The sequence below is a fragment of the Saccopteryx leptura genome, chromosome X (assembly GCF_036850995.1).
Source record: "Saccopteryx leptura isolate mSacLep1 chromosome X, mSacLep1_pri_phased_curated, whole genome shotgun sequence".
NCBI classification, from domain to species: Eukaryota; Metazoa; Chordata; class Mammalia; order Chiroptera; family Emballonuridae; genus Saccopteryx; species Saccopteryx leptura.
This window is the reverse complement of record NC_089516.1, coordinates 124428556-124453849: the sequence shown is the minus strand read 5'-3', so window position 1 is coordinate 124453849 and position 25294 is coordinate 124428556. Positions and strand designations below refer to the sequence as shown.

At 42.8% G+C, this 25294-nt stretch overlaps 1 long non-coding RNA gene across 1 annotated transcript in view; it reads left to right on the top strand.

The window, feature by feature from the left end:
- Window positions 1-57: 57 nt before the first annotated feature.
- Window positions 58-25294, top strand: part of LOC136385535 (uncharacterized) — a 121485-nt gene continuing 96248 nt past the window's right edge. The window contains exon 1 of the long non-coding RNA XR_010747839.1: window positions 58-718. This is a non-coding gene — a long non-coding RNA (uncharacterized lncRNA). The remainder of the gene's footprint in view (window positions 719-25294) is intronic.

Here is a 25294-nt window from a genome sequence, read left to right as displayed (position 1 = left end):
ACCTCAGCCATTCCTGTATTCTGTCCCCCTCCCTCTGACAAGCTGTTTCTCATTAGTTTCCCACCCCGGGTTCTGGCTACAGTCCCACTGTTGCTTCGAGATGGATGTTTATTCTTCCTCCTTCTCCAAAGTGTCCTGTCAGGAAAAGCCAGTGTCCTCTCTCCCTAGTGCCTGGGAAGCCCCACTGCACCCTCAGAGAAGTTATTTATAGCTGGAGAGTTACTTTCTTGAGCTGAGGTGAGTCCCTGTCAAGAGAGCCCACTCTGTAAAAGTGCCTCCAGCCACTGGCAGAGGGGAAGACTGCCCTTCTCTTAGGACTGTTAGAGCCATTCATACCTGAGGGAGAACAAGGCACAAAGGCCTGTTTGGAAGAATCAGGGGATACCACTGAAGAGGAAAGAAGACCCAGAGAAGGGTGTTTGGGGGTCCCAGAAGACACATTTGATTAACTGAACATGGGCTTTCTGCCGTAGCTTCTAGAACCTTGTTTTGGTTTCCTTGCAACCTGCTCCTAACCAGTATACCTTCCTATAAAGGAAGTGGCGAAACTGAGGCCAGCTTTGTCTCCACAGCCACTGCATCAGAGGACAGCTTGCTGCACCAGTGCCAAAGCAGGTCCCAGTAAATGTCCTCTAGAACTCTCAGCCGGAAAGGAAGACTTCTGAGAGGCAAACAGACCCAATGAACAGGTGCTCACCCAGGCTGGAAGACCCCAAAAGTAAGCCACTCATTCCTTTTTATTTTATTTTTAATATGTTTACACTCTGACCACATGCACAACACATTTAAGGCAGCTTTAAAAGAATCTATTCAAATACAATGAAATAGACCATTTTGAAGAGGGAAAGGGGGTCTTCCTGGGACTCCCTGAAGAAGGGGAGTGTAAATGAGTGAGAAGGTTCAGTGAACTCCACTTCCAGGAATAAAATCTGAGGGCAGTGTCCTCAGCCTCAGAGGATAGATTGGGTAAAAGGACTGTGAGAATCTCTGTATGGTTCTGGGCCTGCTGTCACTCCCACTATCTTTTTCTATGCCCTGTCCCCCACCATTCTAAGTGTGAGAATAAAGTTATTCCAAGAAGCCAGAGGACTGGGGAAATGCCCCGTCAAAAGCCTTTTCCTTCCCCCTGCACTGTTTTAACCATTCTGAAGGGTATGTAGGTCAACTTGATGTGTCATTTAGGGAGTGGTGTAAAAAGGGGTGAGGAATGACCCTGAAGACAACTGTCTAGGAAAAGCAGCCCTGCCTTGACCAGTGAGCCTAGGACCCGACTGCCAGGGTTTTAGTTCAGCTCTATCAACCCAATAGCTACATAGCACTGGGCCAGTGACTTTACTTCTGTGAGCCCATGGTTTTCCCACCTGTGAAATGGGGTAATAATAATAGTACTAACTGCTTAGGACTGTGATGAGGATTAAGTGGGTTAATGTCTGTGAAGCTCTCAGAATGTATTTGCCTTAAGGAGTCAATGCTATATAAGTATCTGCTGAGCCAAATACATAACTAGAACTCCTACCTGTCTCATCTGTACCTTGTTCCTTCTGCCCCTGGCATCCAACCCCGCTGATATGGCAGTTAATATTATATCAAAGGTAGCTTGGCTGAAGCACCAATTCTGGAAGCAAATAAAACTATATGTGTTCCTCCCCATCTTCTGGACTCTGCCCTGGGGATGGTCTCAGAGGCTACCAAGGCTCTACACAGTACTCAAATTTCTGGTTCTGTCCTCAGGGTCCCTGTCTCTTTCTGGTGGCAATGGTGACCTCGTCTGCCTACCCCCTCAGCTCATTTCTTATCTTCTTATCTCAAAACCAATGTCTTTAGTCATCAGTTTGGGGTACTTGAACCCAAGTTGGCAACAGGCCTGAAATGGAAAGCAATGACTCAGGGTAGGGAGGGTGAATGACCAAGAGTCTTTGTATTAAAGATGTTTGAAAGTTCACTGGAGTCTTGCTCCGGCTTGAGTAGGAAGCCCATCTCTACTTGTCTCAGTTTTTGGTTCCAGGCTCATGTCAAAGCCAAATTCTGAAACTGGAGAAAAATTTCAGGGTCTTCCCTGTTCATGCCTGTTTTTTTTTTTTTTTTTTTTTTTTTTTTTTTTTTTTATGCATCCTGATCCCTTATCATCCTGCCTTCTGATCTGGTCTGCCCTCTTTGGGCCCCAATGCCTGCTTGATGTTCACTGGAATGAACTTACCCGACTTGCATTTTTCTCCCACTCGGTGACAGTAGGTGTCCCGAGTTGTAGCTCAGATTACGCTAACAGGCCATTTCATCTGTGTAACTGAGAAAAGCAACTAGCTTCCAAGCAGCTCTGTGTAGGGTCCTCTGGAAGAGTGGAACCCAAGGGAGGCCTGAGAAGTAAAGTAAGAGCCAGCAGGCCAGAGTGGCAGAGGGCATCCTCACAGCCTTGGGGAGCAGCAATGGGGCAAATATTGGTGGGAGAGGAGCAGAAATGGCACCTCAGGCAGTGGTTAATGGGAGGGCCAGCAGTCAGGGGAAGATCAGAGGCAGTGACGTGCACAACAGCCTGCAACGCACAGGCAGGGCACGGCAGACAGTGCTATGGCCTATTTTATCTGACACAAGTGTTGGTATCCTGGTGTTTAGTTTTCACTTCCATTTGCATGAATTTTTATTTATTTATTAAATTTAATGCAGTGACATTGATAAATCAGGGTACATATGTTGAGAGAAATTATCTCTAGATTATTTTGACATTTGATTGTGCTGTATACCACTCCCCCAAAGTTAAATTGTCTTCTGTCACCTTCTATCTGGTTTTCTTTGTGCCCCTCCCCTCCCCCAACCCCTCTCTCCTTCTTCACCCCATCCCCCTTTCCCCCACCCCTCACCCCTGTTGCCATCACATTCTTGTTCATGTCTCTGAGTCTCACTTTTATGTCCCATCTATGTATGGGTTCATATAGTTCTTAGTTTTTTCTGATTTACTTATTTCACTCTGTATAATGTTATCAGGGTCCATCCATGTTATTGTAAATGATCTGATGTCATCATTTCTTATGGCTGAGTAGTATTCCATAGTATATATGTACCAAAGCTTTTTAATCTACTCGTCCTCTGACGGACACTTGGGCTGTTTCCAGATGTTCGCTATTGTGAACAATGCTGCCACAAACATTGCACGAATTTTTTTGCCATCCATTTACTTTCAGTCTGTGTGTGTCTTTCAGTCTGAAGTGAGTCTCTTGTTTTCCTATCCATTATTTTTCTTATTGTTCTGAATGCAACGTTTTTCCCATTTCCAGTTCTAGATGGTTATTGCTAGTGTAGACATAAAACAAATTACACCTTGTTTATTTATTCCAGAATTATTTTATTATAATTTCTTGTTTTGCTAGATGTACAATTATATCACGAACAAAAGAGATGGCATGTACTTTCTTTAACAATATATACATTTTTCTTTTTTCTATTTTACTTTTTAATGACTGTTGACATTCCATATTTTATTTATTTATTTATTTATTTATTTATTTATTTATTTATTTATTTATTTATTTATTTATTTAGACAATTAAATTTAACAGGGTGACATTGGTCAACCAGAATACATAAATTTAGAGAAAACATCTCCACATCATTTGGACAGTCGTTTATGCCCTATACTCTATCACCCAAAGTTGAAACATCTTCTGTCACCTTATATTTTGTTTTCTTTAAGCCCTTCCCCTCCCCCCCAAGCTGCATATTATTTTATGTTAGTTCCAGGTGTATAGCATACTGGATAGACAGTCGTATTCCTTACAAAGTGACTCCCGGTATTTCTATTGCCCACCTTACACCATACATACTTCTTGCAATATTATTGACTATATTCTTTATGCTGTATTTTATATTCCCATGGCTATTTTGTAAGTGCCAGTTTGTACTTCTTAATCACTTCACTTTTTTACCCAAACCTCCAGTCTCCCTATCCACTAGCAACCATCATTTTTAAAATTTTTATTTTTTAATTTTAGATAAAGAGAAAGGGAGAGAGAGAGAGACAGGAACATCTATCTGTTCTTGTATGTGCCCTGACTGGGGATTGAACTGGCAACCTTTGCGCTTCAGGACGGTGACACCCCAATCAACTTAGCTAACTGACCAGAGCCTGGCAATCATCAATTTGTTTTCAGTATCTATGACTCTGTTTATGTTTCATTTGTTTGTTTATTTTGTTCTTTAGATTCTGAGTATAAGTGAAATTATATGGTATTTTACTTTCTCTGATGGACTTATTTCACTTAGTATAATGCCTTCTAGGCCTATTCATGCTATTTCAAATGGTAAGATTTCATTCTTTTTATGGCCAAGTGATATTCTATTGTATGTATGTACCACCACTTTTTAACCCACAAATCTATTGATGGGCTTTTGGGTTGCTTCCATAACTACTTGGCTAATGTAAATCATGCTGCAATGAACATAGGGAAGCATATCTCTCTCTCTCTTTTTTTTTTTTTTTAGCTAGGAAGAGAGAAACAGAGACCGACAGACAGGCAGGAAGAGAGAGAGATGAGAAGTATCAACTCGTAGTTGCATCACTTTAGTTGTTCATTGATTGCTTTCTCATAAGTGCCTTGACCAGGGGGCTCCAGCCGAGCCAGTGACCCCTTGCTCAAACCAGTGACCTTGGACTCAATCCAGTGACCATGGGATCCTGATGATGATCCCATGCTCAGGCTGTCCACCCTGCATTCAAGATGGTGAGCTTGTGCTCAAGCCGGATGAGCCCGAGGTCAAGCTGATGACATCGGGTCTTTATCTTTTTTTTTCTTTAAAAAACTTTAATTTAAAAAAAATTTTTTTAGTTTATTGTGTTAACATGAATTCAAATGTCCTACTCAATATGACCTCAGAGTTTTGAACCTGAATCCTCATTGTCCCAGGTTGATACTCTGTCCACTGTGTCACCACTAGCCAGGTAAGAAACATACATCTTTTTAAATTAGTAGTTTGGGTTTCTCTGGATATATACCAAGAAGTGGAATCACTGGGTCATAAGGCTATTCAATTTTTAATTTCTTGAATACCCTCCATACTGTTTTCTCAGTGGCTTCACCAGTCTACATCCCACCGGCAATGCATGAGGGTTTCTTTTCTCCACATTCTTGCTAACACTTGCTTGTTGTTATATTGATGATAGCTATATTCTAACAGGTGTGACAGAGTATTTCATTGTGGGTTTGATTTGCATTTCTCTGATGATTAGTGATGTTAACATCTTTTCATATCTCTGTTAGCCATATATATGTTTTCTTGTGTCTACTTAGGTCCTCTGACCATTTTAAAATTATATTGTCTGGGTTGTTTGGGTGTTAAGTTGTATGAGTTCTTTATAAATTTTGGATATTGTCCCCTTATCAAATGTCCTATTGACAATATGTTTTCCCATTTAGTGGGTTATCTTTTCATTTCATTAAAGGTTGCCTTTGCTGTGAAAAAACCTTTTAGTTTGATGTAGTCTTACTTGCTTTTTTTTTTCTTTTGTTTTCCTTGCCTGAAGAGAGATATTAGGAAAACATATTATTATGAGAAATGTCAGAGAGTTTACTACCTATGTTTTCTTTTAGAAATTTTATGGTTTTAAGTCTTACATTTAAGTTTTTAATTCATTTTGAGTTTATTTTTGTATATTCTTGGTGCAAGAAGATGGTTTAGTTTTAATTCATTTTTGTATATGTCTGTCCAGTTTTCCTAACACCATATATTGACTAGACTGTCTTTATCACATTGTATGTTTTTGCCTTTTTTAGGTCATGTATTAATTTACCAGAACAGTGTGGTTTATTTCTGGGATCTCTATTCTGGTTCAGTGATTTATGTGTCTGTTTTTAGTTCAGTACTATGCTGCTTTGATTGCTATAATCTTGTTGTATAGTTTGATACCAGGTAGTGTGATACCTCTAACTTTGTTCTTCTTTCTCAAGACAGCTGTGGCTATTTGAGGTCTTTTGTCATTCCACATACATTTTTATTAAAAATTCTTTTCTTTAATTTTTTGACAGAGACAGAGAGAGAGTCAGAAAGAGGGACAGATAAGGACAGACAGGAAGGGAGAGAGATGAGAAGCATCAATTCTTCGTTGCAGCACCTTAGTTGTTCATTGATTGCATTCTCATATGTGCCTTGACCAGGGGCTGTAGCAGACCGAGAGACCCTTGTTCAAGCCAGCAATCTTGGGCTCAAGCTTGCGACCCCATGCTCAAGCTGATAATCTTGTGCTAAAGCTGAATGAGCTTGCACTCAAGCCGGCAACCTTGGGATTTCGAACCTGGGTCCTCTGTGTCCCAGTCCGATGCTCTATTCACTGTGCCAACACCTGGTCAGGCTATATTTTTATTATTTTAATGAATTTTATTTATTTTAAATTGAATTTATTGAGGTGATATTGGATAACCTAATTATACAGGTTTCAAGTGCCCAATTCTACAACACATCTCCATACACTATACTGTGTGTTCACTCCTCCACATCAAGTTTTCGTTTATCACCATTTCTCCCCCATACCCTTCTCCACCTCTACCCTCCTGCAATTGCCACACTGTTGTAGAAAGCAGTGTGGAGTTACCTCAAGGAAGTTTCCATATACATGTTTGAAATATTTGTTCTAGTTCTGTGAAATACACCATTGGAAATAATAATATTACCTATTTCCAAGATTGTTGCCAGAATTCAATAAGATAATGCATGTGCAATATTTAGCATAATGCCCTGCTCACAGAGAATGCTCAATAAATGATTGTTGAATTTTTTAGAAGAAAGTTTAGATGAGAATATGTCTGACCTTAGCATTTCACCTTCTTTGCTGAAGGCAACAGCTCCAAACTCATGGATCACGCCAGTTAAGGCTTGGGTATGTCAGGTCTAAATAAGAAAGACTATATGTGTGTTTATGTTGATTAGTGTTGAACGTGACATTTTCATTGTGTTCTTGACATCAGGCTGGCAGCTCAGGACTAAAGAAAGTGAAAGGTGCTTGGAAACGGACTTAACCTGCCCAACTGGAGCCAACATGTCTGGAGCCAGACAGCAGAGGGCAGCAGAGGTTGATGCAATTTCAGTTCCCTGGATTGGAGTGGGGTAGGGAAGAGAAACCTAAAGAATTCGGCGTTTTAGTTCTAAATGTTGCATGGGCTGGGGACACTATCTAAAGTAGAGGACTGTTGGGGTAACTCTCCCTTTATGCCTGGGATGAACATGGTTAAGGAAGAATGGTAGCTTGCGAGGGGCCACAAAGACTAGAATTTAAGGGTAGGAGCTGTTTGAGTGAGTTGAGATGTTTATAAAGTACGGTATATTAAGGAAAATGCCTTTATCTTAGTCTTGTGTGTATTTGGGCTGTCTCACTTTTTTCAAAGTCCCAATTGTCCTTGTAAGGGCAGTTATCAGTTGGGGACCCCAGAGGATAGAGATACTTTTATGTGTGTTCAATGATGAATTTATAGTACAGGTAAGGACCACAGGTAAGGTATGGATAAGAGAGTCTCAGGTTTATAAGGAAACCAAGGCCCAGAGAAGGGAAATGACTGATCTAAGGTAAAAGTCAACACTTACTGAGACCCTACAGGCAATGCTGAACACATTACATATATTACTTCACTTAATCCTCACAATACTTTATCAGGTGGAATCAGATGTTTATTAGCACATTTTACAGAAGAGTAAACTGCAGTTCAGAAAAGCTAGGCCATTTGATCAATGTGCAGCCAGGATGTAAACCCAGGCAACCTGACTCCAGAACCTATTCTATTCTTTTTTTTTTTAATTCAGTGAGAGGAGGGGAGGCAGAGAGACAAACTCTCACATTCACCCCAACTGGGATCCACCCGGCAAGCCATTAAAGGCCAATGCTCTGCCCACCTGGGATGTTGCTCCATTGCTTGACAACCAAGCTCTTTTTAGTACCTGAGGTGAAGGCCAGGGAGCCATCCTCAACACCTGGCACCAACTCGCTCTAATAGAGCCATGGCTGCAGGAGGGGAACACAGAAAGAGAGAGGGAAAGAAATGTGAGGGGAAGAGCTAGAAAAGCAGATGAGTGCTTCTCCTGTGTGCCCTGACCAGGAATTGAATCCATGACATCCATACCCCAGGCCGCCATTCTACCACTGAGCCAACTGGCCAAGGCCCAGAGCCTGTTCTATTAACCATAGCATTCTGCTACTCACCTAGACCAGGGTTAGGTCTCTAGATTCCCAAGTCAGAGCTTTTATCATGAATGTACAGTATCTTAGATGAATATCCAATTTAAATATGTCATATCCTGGTCTCAAATTAAGTATAATAGCAAGGCAGTTGCTACTTTATATGGATTCTCACCTAATTATTTTGTAAGGTAAATCTCCCCATCAAAAAATATTGCGGCCCTGGCCGGTTGGCTCAGTGGTAGAGCGTCGGCCTGGCATGCAGAAGTCCCTAGCTGGGTTCGATTTCCAGCTAGGGCACACAGGAGAAGCGCCCATCTACTTCTCCACCTCTCCCCCTCTCCTTCCTCTCTGTCTCTCTCTTCCTCTCCCGCAGCCAAGGCTCCATTGGAGCAAAGATGGCCCGGCCGCTGGGGATGGCTCCTTGGCCTCTGCCCCAGGTGCTAGAGTGGCTCTGGTCGCAACAGAGCGATGCCTGGAGGGGCAGAGCATCGCCCCTGGTGGGCGTGCCGGGTGGATCCCGGTCGGACGCATGCGGGAGTCTGTCTGACTGTCTCTCCCCCATTTCCAGCTTCAGAAAAATACAAAAAAAAAAAAAAAAATTGCCTCTCATTCATAATTTACCTGCTTTGTAGTGTTTCTCTATCGTGTGAACTATCTGGGGAATGTATGGTTGTTCTGCTTCCTACAGAGCACTCCTGTATTCTGCTTTAGGTGACTTCTTTCTTAGCCTGTCTGGCTCTCTCCTGGTTTACCTTCTTACATCAGTCAGTGTGGGTCCAGGGACAGTTAAAGAAAGTCAGCTAGGCCCTGGCCGGTTGGCTCAGCGGTAGAGCGTCGGCCTAGCGTGTGGAGGACCCGGGTTCGATTCCGGCCAGGGCACACAGGAGAAGCGCCCATTTGCTTCTCCACCCCTCCGCCGCGCTTTCCCTCTCTGTCTCTCTCTTCCCCTCCCGCAGCCAAGGCTCCATTGGAGCAAAGATGGCCCGGGCGCTGGGGATGGCTCTGTGGCCTCTGCCCCAGGCGCTAGAGTGGCTCTGGTCGCAACATGGCGACACCCAGGATGGGCAGAGCATCGCCCCCTTGTGGGCAGAGCGTCGCCCCTGGTGGGCGTGCCGGGTGGATCCCGGTCGGGCGCATGCGGGAGTCTGTCTGACTGTCTCTCCCTGTTTCTAGCTTCAGAAAAATGGAAAAAAAAAAAGAAAGTCAGCTAAAGCAATGGGATTTGGGGGGACAATCTTCTATTTTATTTTCCTTGTACTATTGCTTATTGTTGACCATTCTTACTCTTATTGAGTGTCTGTCTGCATGGAGGCATCCATAAACACATTTATTCATTCATTCATTCAACATTTGCTGAGCACCTACTATATGACAAGCATTATGGTAGACTCTCAGAGGTACAGTGATGAACAAGGCATGCACAGTCCATGCCCTCATGGAATTTTGAATCTAGAATGGAAATATGTTGATTGAAAATTATTCCTTCTCAGGTACCCCTAACTGGAATTGGGAAATGCCCATCTTCTCCATTCCCATTTCTTTAGTTTGAGTTCTTACCATCTGTCCCTTCCTTGGACATTACAGCTGGCCTGCCAGTCTCTGCCCCCTCCCAACCCTCCCATCCCACATCAGTTTGCACATAGCAGACAGCAGTAGACAGACCCCACTTTGAAAATATCCCTTTCAACATGTCACATCCTTCCTTTGCTCAAACTGTTAAAAATCCTTCAATGACTCTCCATTTCCTGTCAAATAGGGTCCAAATTCCTTCACAGTCTGGACAGAGTCAAGCAATTCCATGAGTCTACTCTGCCTTAGCCTCCCCTCCCTACTCTTATTCCCTACCTGTTCTTCTGCTTTACTAAGGAGGGTCTTCTTATTGTTCTTATATAATGCCATCACATTCCTCATCTGCTTCAGTTCTATTGCTTCAAATCTTATATGGCCTTCAGAAGTTTCAATCTTCAGAAGAGTATCACTTCCTGCAGAAAGTGTACCTTAAAGAATCCTTACCCCTCTCTTTGTTCTCTCTTCCCTGTGATCCTGGGCCCAAGTCCTGGCTGGTGTGAGGATCAAACAAGACCCCACCATGAGCAAATGCATTGTATTGCATAATGTGAGGGTATCTTTATATTGGTTCTCATATTTATTATTTATAAGCATGTATCTTCTGCCAGACAGCAGGGCTCAGCGGTTCATAGAAATCATCACATCGAATCTTTATAACATTGTACATAAAATAGATAATATTTATCAGAATCATCATCTAGATGGGGAAACTGAGGCTAAGAGAAATTAGATATCTGGCTCAAGATCACATTTCTAGAGGGGGGGGTCCATCTAGGAAACCTGTCCTCTTTCAAGAGATGGTCCATTGGTCTGAGCTGGTTTGAATCTTAACCCCCTGTAGTTAACGTTTTATGGTCTTTGAGATTTCTCTCCCCTCCCACACACACACTGAATTTTTAAAAGTTCTATTGATATCACCCTTGGTCTGACTCTGTTTCTATTTTATTATTATTTTATTGTTGTAAGTTACCTCAAAGTCTTTGGGAAACAAGATGTAAGTAATTAAATCCATGCAGATAAAATGCAGTTTTCTTTCTTTCTTTTTCTTTAGTAAGAGGAGGGGAGATAGAGAGACTCCTGCATGTGCCCCAACCGGGATCCAACTGGCAGCCACTGTCTGGGGTCAACACTCAAATCATCCAAGCATCCTCAGCACCTGAGGCTGACATTTGGACCAACTGAGCTATCCTCAGTGCCTGGGCTGACGGTCAAACCAATTGAGCCACTGTCTATAAGAAGGGAAGAGAGAGAGAGAAGTGAGAGAGTGAGAAGAAGAGAAGCAGATGGTTGTTTCTCATATGTGCCTTGACTGGTGATGAAACCTGAGACATCTGCATACCAGGCCAATGCTCTATTCACTGAACCAACTGACAAGGGCCATAAAATGTACTTTTCTTGTCTTACTCCCAGTGTCCTGGAGAGCTGGGTGATCGTCATTGCCCAACCATGTGCTTTGAGAAAGCTTGAGGAAAAGGCAATCCAAGTCAGAAGCCAAAGGTCAGTTCCTTTTGTGAAATAAAAGGGCAGAGAGTCTGTGTCAGGTTTTCTAGAAAAATGTCGATCTGTAACATGGGCTCTATTTCCTTCCACGTTTTATTTTTATTTTTAAGGAGCCATCAGGTGGTAATGAATGATTCATGTTTTACTTACTCGTCTTGTTTATTTCCCTTCCTCGACCTTCAGATTTTTTTCTCCTTAATGTTTGTTCCGGGTTTTGATAAAGCACTGAGGTACTTGATTTGCGTTGGTAATATTTTTTTTCCCAGTGTCTTCTTTGGAAAAAATAAAATAAAAGGAAATGACAGTATTCCAAAACCATCTTTTATTCCATCAGTGGAAGGATTGCACCTGCTACTTCTAAGGTCACTTCGATCATTTCCTTTTACAGTAAAACTTCATGAGAAGACACCCCATGAGTACAAGTGGCTGTGGGGGTTGGTTACCTGGCCTTACTTTGCCCACTCTGGACAGTCTTCTGAATATGAATGGGTTCCATGCACTGAATTTCTATACTTAAAGGCAGCAAATGTCACTCTTTGGTAGCAACATTTGCATACAAATGGTTGATGTTGGGGATTATTTTCATTTCATGAAGTCAACTCTCCTAAAATCTCAATTAGGCTAACAATTTGTTAGCTCACTTTGTGTTACTGTGAATTATTCAAAACAATACCTTCATTTCTTTACAAGTAACCTTCAATACAAATGGTTCACTAATTTGAAGAGCTTCCTCCAATTAATTTGATTAAGTGATGTTGGACTGCATTCAATAGCAATTTATTGATTTTTTTCATCATTCAAGTCACTCTCACTAGGCAAGAATACTTTTTAACAGCCCCAGCACTCCAAGAAAAGTGGAACAGTGGGTTCTCCCTCAGAGACAAAGATGTGCTATCCACTCACCTGCCCTTTAGTTGGAACCCTGGCAAGGGATCCCTTTGCACTGATACATCCACATGCTATTAGTCTTGTCCTTTGTGGCTAAAAACATGGGCTGAAGTTTATGATCAGTATATGAGTGGGATAGAAGACTGGTTCAATGTGATGCAGTCCAAGCCCTTTACCTCCCCAAGTTAGAGTTACCCCATTCTGTACTTGTATACTCAATCTATGAGTGAGATTAAGGGCAGTCAGTTGTCAAGGTTAGGGCTCAGCCTATGGATGAAGAACTAAGTGAAGGCCCTTTCTTTTATAATCCCAAATGCCTGCTTATAGGTAGACCTATGCTCTACCCTATTGAGTTTAAGTCACAAGACACTATACAACTAGAGAGGACTGGAATTATGGGAGAAGGACATTTGGGAAGGCAGGGAAAGACACTTGATATTCCCTGACCAGTACTTATAAACTTTCTGTTAAGAAGGCAAGAAGGAGAGGATCACTTTCACAGTAACTGGTGTAGCAAAGAATTCTAGGGTTCCAAATAGTGTACTATTTGAAACAGTGCCTGTCTCTGTCTCTGCTGAGCATTTCTCTCTAGGAGATTCTGGTCATGAGATACTGATGGAGTATGTTTTATTGAAGCTGTCTCTTCTCTGCCTATAATAAGGGTGGGGAGGAAAGGAGATGGGCTGGGCCACCTTGACCATGTTTGCATTACCAAATGACAATAGAATTCCTGCTTAGAATGCTAGGGAAACAGGTTTCTCTGATCTCCTGGGAGGAATTGTAATCATGAAGTTTTGAAAAATCTAGGGAATCTATAACAGGAGGCTGCCTTTCATTTGGGACAGGAAAAGACAGACAGAGGGAGAGTCTGTTAAGTGCAAGGGTGTAAAATACCACCTCCTTCTGCAGGATGCTGGGGCTGGCTTGGAGAAGAAAAGATGGTGGTGGAGATGAGGAAATGTACCATGGTTGATGAAAATGCTCACCGCCCCCCTACTAGGTCATTGCCATTATAACCCCCACTTTACAGATCGGGAAATTGAGATGCAGAGAGAAACAGAAGTTCCAGGGCTAGTGAGTTGCAGAGCTGTAATTTGAACCCAAGACTGTCTGACTTACAGGCTCCAGTTATGAACTTAGCCTCCAGAGCCAGACCTCCCTGGGTTCAATCCCAGCTCCAGCACATTTTGTGTGACATTGGGCAAGTCATTTCACCTCTCTTCACTTATTTTTCCATCTGGAAAATGGAAGTAGTATTCGCACCTTCCTCACAGGGTTGTTATAAAGATTAAGTGCATGAACACATATAGAGAGCTTAGAGCAGTGCTTGGCACATTGTCTGATTATTGTCATATATTTCCAGAAAGACTGGGGAGATGAGTAAGAAATAAAGAAAGACTGTGGTACTCCTCTCCACCTTCTTCCCTTCCCCACTGGCTGGAAGATGTTCCTGTCCAAGTGGGAAGTTGAAGCTAAAATAGAACAGTAAAGGAAAGGAAGCACTCCCAGAGCAGATGGGCTCCCATTCACAGTCCTGAGGAATGTGCTGACTATTCAGGAACAGGCCTTTGGCAGTCACTTAACACAATCATGAAGCAAAGGGAAATGATAAAGTCTGTCATCAGGGTCAATGCCAATTAATTGAAGAAAGCGGCGAGGCTGGAAAAGAGGATGTGGGGAATGGGAGGCCCCATACATTTCTGAAGCCAGTTCACAGACCTCTGGGACAGCAATCCCTGGTGACTATGGCCAGAACCCTCCCCCCCCACAAACATGCCCTTTCAAAGTCTCTGAGTGAGCAGTCCTGACCAAAAGGTGGGATTGGGGGCTCTGAACCACAGTAGGTAGGTTAGTAGACTTACATGAGCTGGGTGAATTGAGGTTCTTATGCTTTCTTCATTGTATTCAGCAAACTTGTAACTGAGTGCCCACCCTGTGCCGAGCACTTAACTAGAAGCCATGAGAGATGCTGGGAAGAGTAATACAGGTAAGGTTGTTGTCCTGGAAGAATTCACGGAGGATAGAGGCTGTGCTCCCTACATATGGGGAAAGCATTTGAGAAATACTGAGGGGTCAGGGACCAAATGACCACCCCCTTTCTAAGGAGTTGACCAGGAAAAAAGAGTATCTGGAAAGGTCTAATACTTAACATGAGATAACCTTTATTGGTGGAATTAGTGGGGATGTTATTTTCTGGGGGAGGGGTGGAGAGCCATGGTATACTGTAAACTTATTAAAGGAAAGACTTATGCCTCTGTCAATCCCTTGGCCAATTTCTAGCATGATTTTTCATGTAAAGAGACTTACAAGCAGGGGATTTAAAATTAGATCTCATGAACTTTGATTGAGTGCCTACTATGGGCCAGGCACAATGCTAGCTGCTCTCCCACACTTAAATATCTTAGATAATCTATCTGAGGTGGATTAATGTAAATATTGAGTGACTGGACATGAATTATAGAAACGTCCATAGGTATAACATAACCGATTAATTCTCAAAGTGTGGTTCCTGGACCAGTATCACCTGGGAACTTGGTAGAAATGCAAATTCTGGGCCCTATTCGATATGGCCAATTAGAAACTCAGGGGTAGAGCTCAACAATCTGTGTTTCAACAAGCCGTCCAGAGGGTGCTGATGCAGAGCCAAGTTTGCAAACCACTGCTCTAACCTAGTGATCTTTAAAGGGGAATTGGAGCTGCCTGAGGACTTTTGGAGGATCCTCAGAGAAGGGGAGCAAGGCTTGAGCTGCTTATTTTCATCTGTATTACATATTGAGCTGCTACATCAGATTTTGTTTAAAGAAAGTGCTTCAAATTGAAAAAGTTTAAAAAAGATGATTCCACTCTACCTGTCTTGCCTCATTATCTGTGTAAATTGGGACGCTGAAGTCCTGAAAGAGAAAGGCTCCAGGAAACAGGAATGGAAATAGGAGCCAGGCCTTCTAACTTTCAGCCCAGGGACATCACAGGTGCCACCCTCATGAAAGAAGAAACAGGAAGACAATCCTTTGAGCTCTCTTTTATTAAGATTCTGAGAGCTGCCTGCTTCTCTTTCTAGTTATACCAGGAAAGGCCAGAGGCTTCTGGGGCTGTTGGAGGAAGCCCTTCCAGTTTCCTCTCCTATGGCTCAGAGCCTATAGCCCCAACTGCCTCCTGGCCAACTTGATTCTCCCCCTGCTGCTCTCCTTTCAAGGTAGAACGTCATAAGGGGTCTGCCTCAACTTCCAGCCTCTCCTTCCATTTCCCAGCCAGTCTTTCAGGCCCATCTGATATCTTAGGCTCTGCCCAGGTCTGCATTTTCCTGCCATCCAATCTTTGCCTGCCCCAATCCAATGTTTCATCATTGTCATCATACTAGGAACTGGAGTCACTGTGAGCTTCTTCTGGGGACTCATTACATTCTCTATCATGTCTCTTCCCTTCCTAGCCCACTGCCAGACCCATCGTACCAGAAGGCAGCTCATAGGACTTGGTAAGTGGGCAGGGGAGATGTTGATGGGGTTGGAGTCTGTACTACCTGCTGCTGGTTCTTCCCAAGGCTCAAAGACCCAGCTGGCAGGGCATCCCCACCATTGCCTATGCCCTTTCAGGTGCCAGGCATTGCCTTTGACTTCAGACTTGACCTTCTGCTGACCACTTATAGCTGTCTTGTCCCAAGGCAAGAGCTCCTTAGTTCAGCCATCTGAAGCAGTAGCTCCCCTGTGTGCCAACTGTGTGACAGCCCCAGGGCTGGGGCAAGAGTCTGCAGCCTACGTGAACAAAGTCAAGGCAGCTGCAGTGTGGTGTGTGAGTCAGCTGCTTGGCTCTTCCCTTCTGTGTGTGTGGTGGGGGAGGTGGATTCTGGAGCAGGGAATGAAGAGAAACTGAAAAAATAACCACCAAAAAGCTAACATTCACAAGCCAAGCCAGTGCATCTTCCCTGCAAAAAAAAGCATTTGAAACCCTAGCCAGGCCTGCTTCTGTTCAACCTCTTAGACTCTGAGGAGCGACTTATAGCAGGAATTTCACAGCTGATGGAAGCTGAGCAGTGTGAGGGAAATAGCCTGGACTTTGGAGTCAGATGGCTGAATCAAATCTGGGCTCAGCCACTCACTAGATGACCAATCTTATGTGAGGGGCACCACTTCCTTAAACCTCAGTCTCAGCTCCCCCAAAAGTGATGGCAATATTAGGTTCAACTATATAAAAATGCTATTTTGTTAGTTAAGAAAGGTTAAATAGAGAGGACAAGATGGCGATGGAGTAGGCGGGCATACCAACTTCCACCTCCCAGAACCAAAGTAAATTACAACTTAATTTTAAGAACCATCATCTGGAAAAACCAACTTTGGACTAAACTAAGAGGACTCCTCAACCAAGGAACACTGAAGAAGCCACACGTAGACTGGTAGGAAAAGCGGAAATGCGGAGAGGGCTGCCCAGCTCCCAGAAGCAAACAGCAGCTGGGAGACACTCGTGTGACAGGAAGTGAGTTTAGCAGAGAGGGGAGGGTCCTGAGCCCCAGGAACAAATCCCCAGCCTGCAGCCCCAAGCCTAGAAGAGGCGTATGGTCAGTATTTAGCTGGAAACAAGTCAGGATACTGCTTGTGAGAAGGAGACTGATTTCTCAGACCCAAGATTCTTCTTAAAGGGACCGCACAGAAAACCTCTCTCACAACCACTCATCCAGGGCTCGGGGGGATGGGGAGAGAGGAGAGGACCGGAGTAGCAGGAAGAGAGTGTAATCTAGGAGGCACAGGAAGAAACAATTTGAGGGACAGCCACCCTAACCCCTGGGACAAGTCACTCCCCAAATCTGAAGTGAATATTTCCCCTGGAAACAGCAATACCAGCAAAGGAAGCAGGACACCAGCCAAACAAGCTCTCCTGTGGTACTCAGAGCAGAGTCGCTTAGAAGGAGGGAGCTTTCAGGACTATAGTAGTAAGTCTTAGGGTCTGAGCTGCAGTGCCCCCACCCACACGGCTGAGGGCTTGTCCGAGGGCGGGCGGTGGTGGGACGCAGAAGCACAGTTCTGTCAGCAAGGAACAGGTGTGAGCTCAGTCTTACCCAGCTAGGGTGGAGGGGATGCGTGAAAGTGGTCAAGCCCAGCTGTGGGCCACCTGCAATCCAGCCTGCAGGGAAAGGGCAGGAGCCCCTGAAGGGGTAGAGACCCACCCTTCAGCAAGGGCAAAGGAGCGCAGCCTTGCCTGGCCCACGGAACCGAGGCTTGTGGCCTGACACAGGACCCAGCTCCTCCTGTGGGGGTGGAGCGAAAGCTCAGAATAGGCAGAATCCCGCGACTGAGTGTAGGCACGCAGCCCCACCCCACTCATGGAGCCAAGGCTTGCAGCTATCCTGGGGGTGGGCTTCTCCTGCAAGGGTGGGGTGAAATCCCTGAATCAGGTGGAGACCCCCAGCTGAGCAAAGGTGCTCACCCCTGCCCTCAGGGCCAAGGCTTGTGGCCTGGGCGAGGTGCATAACCCCACCCATGGAGGCAGGGTGAAGGCCAAGGCCACTGAGGCTTGTATACCTAAACACGTGATCATAGCCCCCCCCCCCACACCGTGAAGAAGAGGCAGAAACCACAGTAATTGCCCCAGTGGGCTGGCACTGGCAATGCCCATACCCAAACACCCTAGGCAGCAGCAGCAGAGAGAGTGGCGAGCCTGCAGAAAGACCATACATAGGGAACACAGAGGCCACACCTAGTGGACCCCAGTGGCCAAAACCTTCTTTTACACAGACAAAATAAGAAGGCAGAGAAATGCAACACAAATGAATCAAGAGAAATCCCCAGAAAAGGACCTGAACGAGTCATATATAACCAAATTACCAGATGCAGAGTTTAAAATAATGATTGTTAGGATGCTCAAAGATCTTAGAACAACAATAGATGGTCATTGCAAACACCTAAGTAAAGAGATAGCAAATATAAAAAAGGACATTGAAATAATAAAAAAAATAATCTGTCAGAAATGACAAATACAATATCAGAAATGAAGAACACAATGGAAGGAATTAAAATCAGGATGGATGAAGCTGAGAATTGAATCAACGAGTTAGAGGACAAGATAAATGAAGGCACAGAAGCAGAGCAGAAAAAAGAAAAGAGTCTCAAAAAGTCTGAGGAAACTCTAAGAGAGCTCTGTGACAACATGAAGAGAAATAACATCCGCATCTAAAACAACTAGAAAAAGAACAGCAAGTAAAGCCCAGAGCTAGTAGAAGGAAGGAAATAATAAAGATCAGAGTGGAAATAAGTGACATAGAGGCTAAAGAAACAATACAGAGGATCAATGAAACCAGGAGGTAGTTCTTTGAAAAGGTAAACAAGATCGATGAACCTTTAACCAGACTCACTAAGAAAAAAAGAGAGAGGACTCAAATAAATAAAATTAGAAATGAGAGTGGAGAAATAACAACTGACACAACAGAAATACAAAATATTGTAAGAAAGTACTATGAAGAACTGTATGCCAAAAAACTAGACAACCTAGATGAAATGGAAAAATTTCTTGAAACATATAATCTTCCAAAAATTAATCTAGAAGAATCAGAAAACCTAAACAGACCGATTACAACAAATGAGATAGAAACAGTTATCAAAAAACTCCCCCCCCAAAAAAAACTCCCCAAAAAGAAAATTCCTGGGCCTGATGGCTTCACAAGTGAATTCTACCAAATATTCAAAGAACTAATTCCTATCCTTCTCAAGCTATTTCAAAAAATTCAAGAGGAAGGAAGACTTCCAAGCTTCTTCTATGAGGCAAGCATAATTCTGATTCCAAAACCAGGCAAAGACAACACAAAGAAAGAAAATTATATGCCAATATCCCTGATGAATTTAGATGCTAAAATTGTCAGCAAAGTATTAGCAAACCGGATCCAGCAATATATGAAAAAAATCATACATCATGATCAAGTGGGATTTATTCTTGGGAGGCAAGGCTGGTACAATATTCACAAATCAGTCAATGTGATTCATCACATAAACAAAAGAAAGGAGAAAAACCACATGATAATTTCAATAGATGCAGAAAAATCATTTGATAAAGTCCAGCACCCATTCATGATCAAAACTCTCAGCAAAGTGGGAATACAGGGAACATACCTCAACATGATAAAGGCCATCTATGACAAACCTACAGCCAATATCATACTCAATGGGCAAAAATTAAAAGCAATCCCCTTAAGATCAGGAACAAGGCAGGGGTGCCCCCTTTCACCACTCTTTTTAAAATCTTTATTTTATTTTTATTTATTCATTTTTAGAGAGGAGAGAGAGGATCAGAGAGAGAGACAGAGAAGAGAAGGGAGGAGGAGCTTGAAGCATCAACTCCCATATGTGCCTTGACCAGGCAAGCCCAGGGTTTTGAACCGGTGACCTCAGCATTTCCAGGTCGACGCTTTATCCACTGTGCGACCACAGGTCAGGTTCACCACTCTTATTCAACATAGTTCTGGAAGTCCTAACCACAGCAATCTGACAAGAAAAAGGAATAAAAGGCATCCAAATTGGAAAAGAAGTAAAACTATCATTAATTGCAGATGATATGATACTGTATATACATTGTGTCCGTAAAGTCATGGTGCACTTTTGACCGGTCACGGGAAAGCAACAAAAGATGATAGAAATGTGAAATCTGCACCAAATAAAAGGAAAACTCTCCCAGTTTTATACCTATTCATTGCAGTTCAATGTGGGCTCATGCACAGATTTTTTAGGGCTCCTTAGGTAGCTATCCCGTATAGCCTCTACAGACTCATCACTGACTGATGGCCTACCAGAACGGGGTTTCTCCACCAAACTGCTGGTTTCCTTCAACTGCTTATCCCACCAAGTAATATTATTCCTATGTGGTGGTGCTTTGTTATAAACGTGCCGATATTCATGTTGCACTTTGGTCACAGATTTAAATTTAGCGAGCCACAGAACACACTGAACTTTCCTCTGTACCGTCCACATCTTTTTTTTATATAAATAAATTTTATTTTAATGGGGTGACATCAATAAATCAGGGTACATATATTCAAAGAAAACATGTCCAGGTTATCTTGTCATTTAGTTCTGTTGCATACCCATCACCCAAAGAGAGATCGTCCTCCGTCACCCTCTATCCAGTTTTGTTTGTACCCCTCCCCCTCCCCTTCCCCCTCTTCCCCCTTCCCTCCCCCCACCCCTCGAAACCACCACACTCCTGTCCATGTCTCTTAGTCTCGCTTTTATGTCCCACCAATGTATGGAATAGTGCAGTTCTTGTTTTTTTCGGATTCGCTTATTTCACTTCGCATAATGTTATCAAGATTCCATCATTCTGCTGTAAGTGATCCGATGTCATCATTTCTTCCAGCTGAATAGTATACTATGGTGTATATGTGCCCCATCTTCTTTATCCAGTCTTCTATTTTTTTTACAGTGATTAAAAGCTTTAAGCAAACTCTTGGCCAATACAGCAAGAATCCATAAAAGAGTAGTGTCCTTAACATGTTCACCAAGTCCAAATTGGCCCCATCACCATGCCAAATCCCTGAAAAATGCAACCCAACCACAGTTCAGTCTGTTAGGAGCTGTCACAGGGAGCAGGATTCCAGGAAAAGTCCACACAGGAAAAGTCCACATGGCACTGGAATTGTTGTCACCATTCTATACTTTGCAGCTCATGTCCAAGTCCAATGACCGCTTCTTCTAGCTGGTAATGATTCAGGTAGACTGGAAAAGCCATTTGCAGCATGCGTGGATATGGAGCTTCTGTTCTCCTCTGCCTGGAGAGTTGAGACCAGGTTGCTTTTTCCTGGAGCTCTGCGACTGTGGCATGGTAAGGAGAACCTTGGGATACACTAAGCTGGGTGGCAAAGGTAAATTCATAATACAAGTTGGCAAAGGGGGGAAAGAGAGCTCTAAATTAGGAGTAGGTCCCAGCCTGAAATATGAGTGGGACATTGAGGTAGGAGGGATAAAGGAAACACTATATATTAAGCAAAGCAGCAGAAAATAGGACTAACAACACCCACAACAGAGATCTTTGAGGGAAGAATAAAAAACCTGACTATTCAGGCAAAACATAGTTAAGTGGCCCTTGTGCAAATGAGATCAGTTTACCTACTTCTTGGAAGAAATACCCTAGGCTCGTCCACAGTGTCATAGATGGGGCTGACGGCCCTGGGCACCTTCAGCCTTCAGTGGCAAACCCCAGCTTTCTGGGCAAGGTTAGGTCGTAGGTGGCTGGAGCAGGGCTGGAAGAGACTGAACCCTCACTTAGCGAAGCGAGGGGGAAGCCTACCTTCCATTGTCCCTGTTTCCTCACAGCCGAGGCGTGTAAGCTTGGAAGGCTTTAGCTCAATGACCTTCCTTTCCACTATTGAAGCAGGACCCAGATGGCATCCTATGAGACCCCTTTGGGACGTTGGAGCCTTTAAGGGTGTATCCTAAAAGCTGGTAGTTCCCCTGATCTCTATTGGGCTTTTTCTGCCTCTAGGTATCTTAAAAGCCATGCTCAGAAGATCTCGCTGAGGGGTTTGAGGATCCCCATCTGCCTATATAAATCTTTTCCATATATCTGGAGCTATTTGGAAAAAGACAAAACAGTGTTATTAGCTGGATCTAATAAAGAAGGTAGTAGTTTGCAGGAGAAAAAGATTTGGTGTCTCCTGTTCATCAGCCTTCAAAAGAAATGTAAAAATTAATTTTTTTTAAGTAAAAAGCATGATATGGTAGACCCGTAGGAGTCATTGGCCTGGTGTGCAGGATTCCCGGGTTTGATTCCTGGCCAGAGCACACAGGAGAAGCGCCCATCTACTTCTCCACCCCTCCCCCTCTCCCTCCTCTCCGTCTCTCACTTCCCCTCCCGCAGCCAAGGCCCCACCGGAGCAAAAGCCACCCCGGGCACTAAGGATGACCCCATGGCCTCTGCCCCAGTCGCTAGAATGGCTCTGGTTGTAACAGAGCAACACCCAGATGGGCAGAGCATTCCCCCCTGGTAGGCATGCCAGGTGGATGCCGATCAGGCGCATGCGGGAGTCTGTCTGACTGCCTCCCCATTTCCATCCTCAGAAAAATATAAAAAATAAATAAATAAAAGAAAAAAATACAACCAAAAAAAAAAAAAAAAAAGGGGGGCATTCCCTTGTGTTAAAGCTCCAGGGAGCATGGAGTGAGCTTGAGTATGTCCTATGAAACATGGAGCTCTATGTTGACATATAACTTTGAAGAAGGAGGAACTGCTGAAATAATTCATCAGCATTTGTCCCTAAGACAGCAGTCTTTATAGTGGAAACACCATAAGTAAATATTTGCTGTCTGTCTATATATTAAAGGGGGAATATGGGAAATGCTGAAAGCCATGCTCTTTGTGCCCCTCCCCTCCCCCAACCCCCTCCCTCTCTTCTCCCATCCTGTACCCCCAACACTGTTGTCCATGTCTGAGTCTCATCTTTATGTCCCACCTATGTATGGAATCATATAGTTCTTAGTATTTTCTGATTTACTTCTTTCGCTCAGTATAATGTTATCAAGGCCCATCCATGTTGTAAAAGATCCTATGTCATCATTTCTTATGGCTGAGTAGTATTCCACAGTATATATATACCAAAGATTTTAATCCACTTGTCCTCTGATGGACACTTGGGCTGTTTCCAGATCTTTGCTATTGTGAACAATGCTGCCATAAACATGGGGGTGCATTTCTTCTTTTCAAACAGTGCTATGGTGTTCTTGGGGTATATTCCTAAAAGTGGGATAGCTGGGTCAAAAGGCAGTTCGATTTTTAATTTCTTGAGGAATCTCCATACTGTTTTCCACAGTGGCTGCGCCAGTCTGCATTCCCACCAGCAGTGCAGGAAGGTTCCCTTTTCTCCACATCCTCGCCAGCACTTATTCTGTGTTGTTTTATTGATGAGCGCCATTCTGACTGGTGTGAGGTGATATCTCATTGTGTTTTTAATTTGCATTTCTCTAATCATTAGTGATATTGAACATTTTTTCATATGCCTATTGGCATATGAAAAATGTGTGTCCTCTTTGGAGAAGTGTCTATTCATTTCTTTTGCCCATTTTTGGATTGGATTGTTTGTCTTCCTGGTATTAAGTTTTACCAGTTCTTTATAAATTTTGGTTATTAACCCCTTATCAGATGCATTGTCAAATATATTCTCCCATTGTGTACTTTGTCTTTTTATTCTCTTCTTATTGTCTTTAGCTGTGCAGAAGCTTTTTAGTTTGATAAAGTCCCATTTGTTTATCCTGCCTTTTATTTCACTTGCCTGTGGAGACAAATCAGCAAATATATTGCTGCAACAGATGTCAGAGAGCTTACTGCCTATGTTTTCTTCTAAGATGCTTATGGTTTTACGGCTTACATTTAAGTCTTTTATCCATTTTGAGTTTATTTTTGTGAGTGGTGTAAGTTGGTGGTCTAGTTTCATTTTTTTGCAGGTAGCTGTCCAATTTTCCCAACACCATTTGTTGAAGAGGCTGTCTTTACTCCATTGTATTTCCTTACCCCCTTTGTCAAATATCAGTTGTCCATAGAACTGTGGGTTTATTTCTGGGTTCTCTGTTCTGTTCCATTGATTTATGTGCCTGTTCTTATGCCAGTACCATGCTGTTTTGAATACAATGGCCTTATAATATAACTTGATATCCAGAAGTGTGATACTTCCCACTTTATTCTTCCTTTTCAAGATTGCTGAGGTTATTCGTGTTCTCTTTTGGTTCCATATAAATTTTTGGAATATGTGTTCTATATCTTTGAAGTAAGTCATCGGTATTTTAATCGGTATTGCATTGAATTTATAAATTGCTTTGGGTAATATAGACATTTTAATGATGTTTATTCTTCCTAACCTTGAGCACGGTGTATGCCTCCACTTATTCGTATCTTGCCTGATTTCTTTTATCAATGTTTTATAATTTTCCGAGTACAAGTCTTTAACCTCCTTGGTTAGATTTATTCCTAGGTACTTTATTTTTTTGGTTGCAATGGTAAAGGGGATTGATTCCTTGATTTCTCTTTCTGACAGTTCATTATTAGTGTATAAAAATGCCTCTGATTTCTGTGTATTGATTTTATATCCTGCCACCTTGCCAAATTGATTTATCAGTTCTAGTAGTTTTTTGACTGAGACTTTAGGGTTTTCTATATACAATATCATATCATCTGCAAATAATGATAGTTTTACTTCTTCTTTTCCCATTCAGATGCCTTTTATTTCTTTTTCTTGTCTGATTGCTGTGGCTAGGACCTCCAGAACAATGTTGAACAAGAGTGGTGAAAGGGGGCACCCCTGCCTTGTTCCTGATCTTAAGGGGATTGCTTTTAATTTTTGCCCATTGAGTATGATGTTGGCTGTGGGTTTGACATAGATGGCCTTTATCATGTTGAGGTATGTTCCCTGTATTCCCACTTTGCTGAGAGTTTTGATCATGAATGGGTGCTGGACTTTATCAAATGCTTTTTCTGCATCTATTGAAATTATCACGTGGTTTTTCTCCTTTCTTTTGTTTATGTGATGAATCACATTGATTGATTTGCGAATATTGTACCAGCCTTGCCTCCCAAGAATAAATCCCGCTTGATCATGGTGTATGATTTTTTTCATATGTTGCTGGATCCAGTTTGCTAATATTTTGTTGAGGATTTTTGCATCTAAGTTCATCAGGGATATTGGCCTATAATTTTCTTTTTTTGTGTTGTCTTTGCCTGGTTTTGGAATCAGAATTATGCTCGCCTCATAAAAGGAGTTTGGAAGTCTTCCTTCTTCTTGAATTTTTTGAAATAGCTTGAGAAGGATAGAAGTTAGTTCTTTGAATATTTGGTAGAATTCACTTGTGAAGCCATCAGGCCCAGCACTTTTCTTTTTTGGGAGTTTTTTGATAGCTGTTTGAATCTCATTTGTTGTAATTGGTCTGTTTAGGTTTTCTGATTCTTCCAGATTGATTCTTGGAAGATTATATGATTCAAGGAATTTGTCCATTTCATCTAGGTTGTCTAGTTTTTTGGTGTACAGTTCTTCATAGTATTTTCTTACAATATTTTGTATTTCTGTTGTGTCAGTTGTTATTTCTCCACTCTCGTTTCTAATTTTATTTATTTGAGTCCTCTCTCTTTTTTTCTTGGTGAGTCTCATTAAAGGTTCATTGATCTTGTTTACCTTTTCAAAGAACCAGCTCCTGGATTCATTGATCCTCTATATTGTTTCTTTAG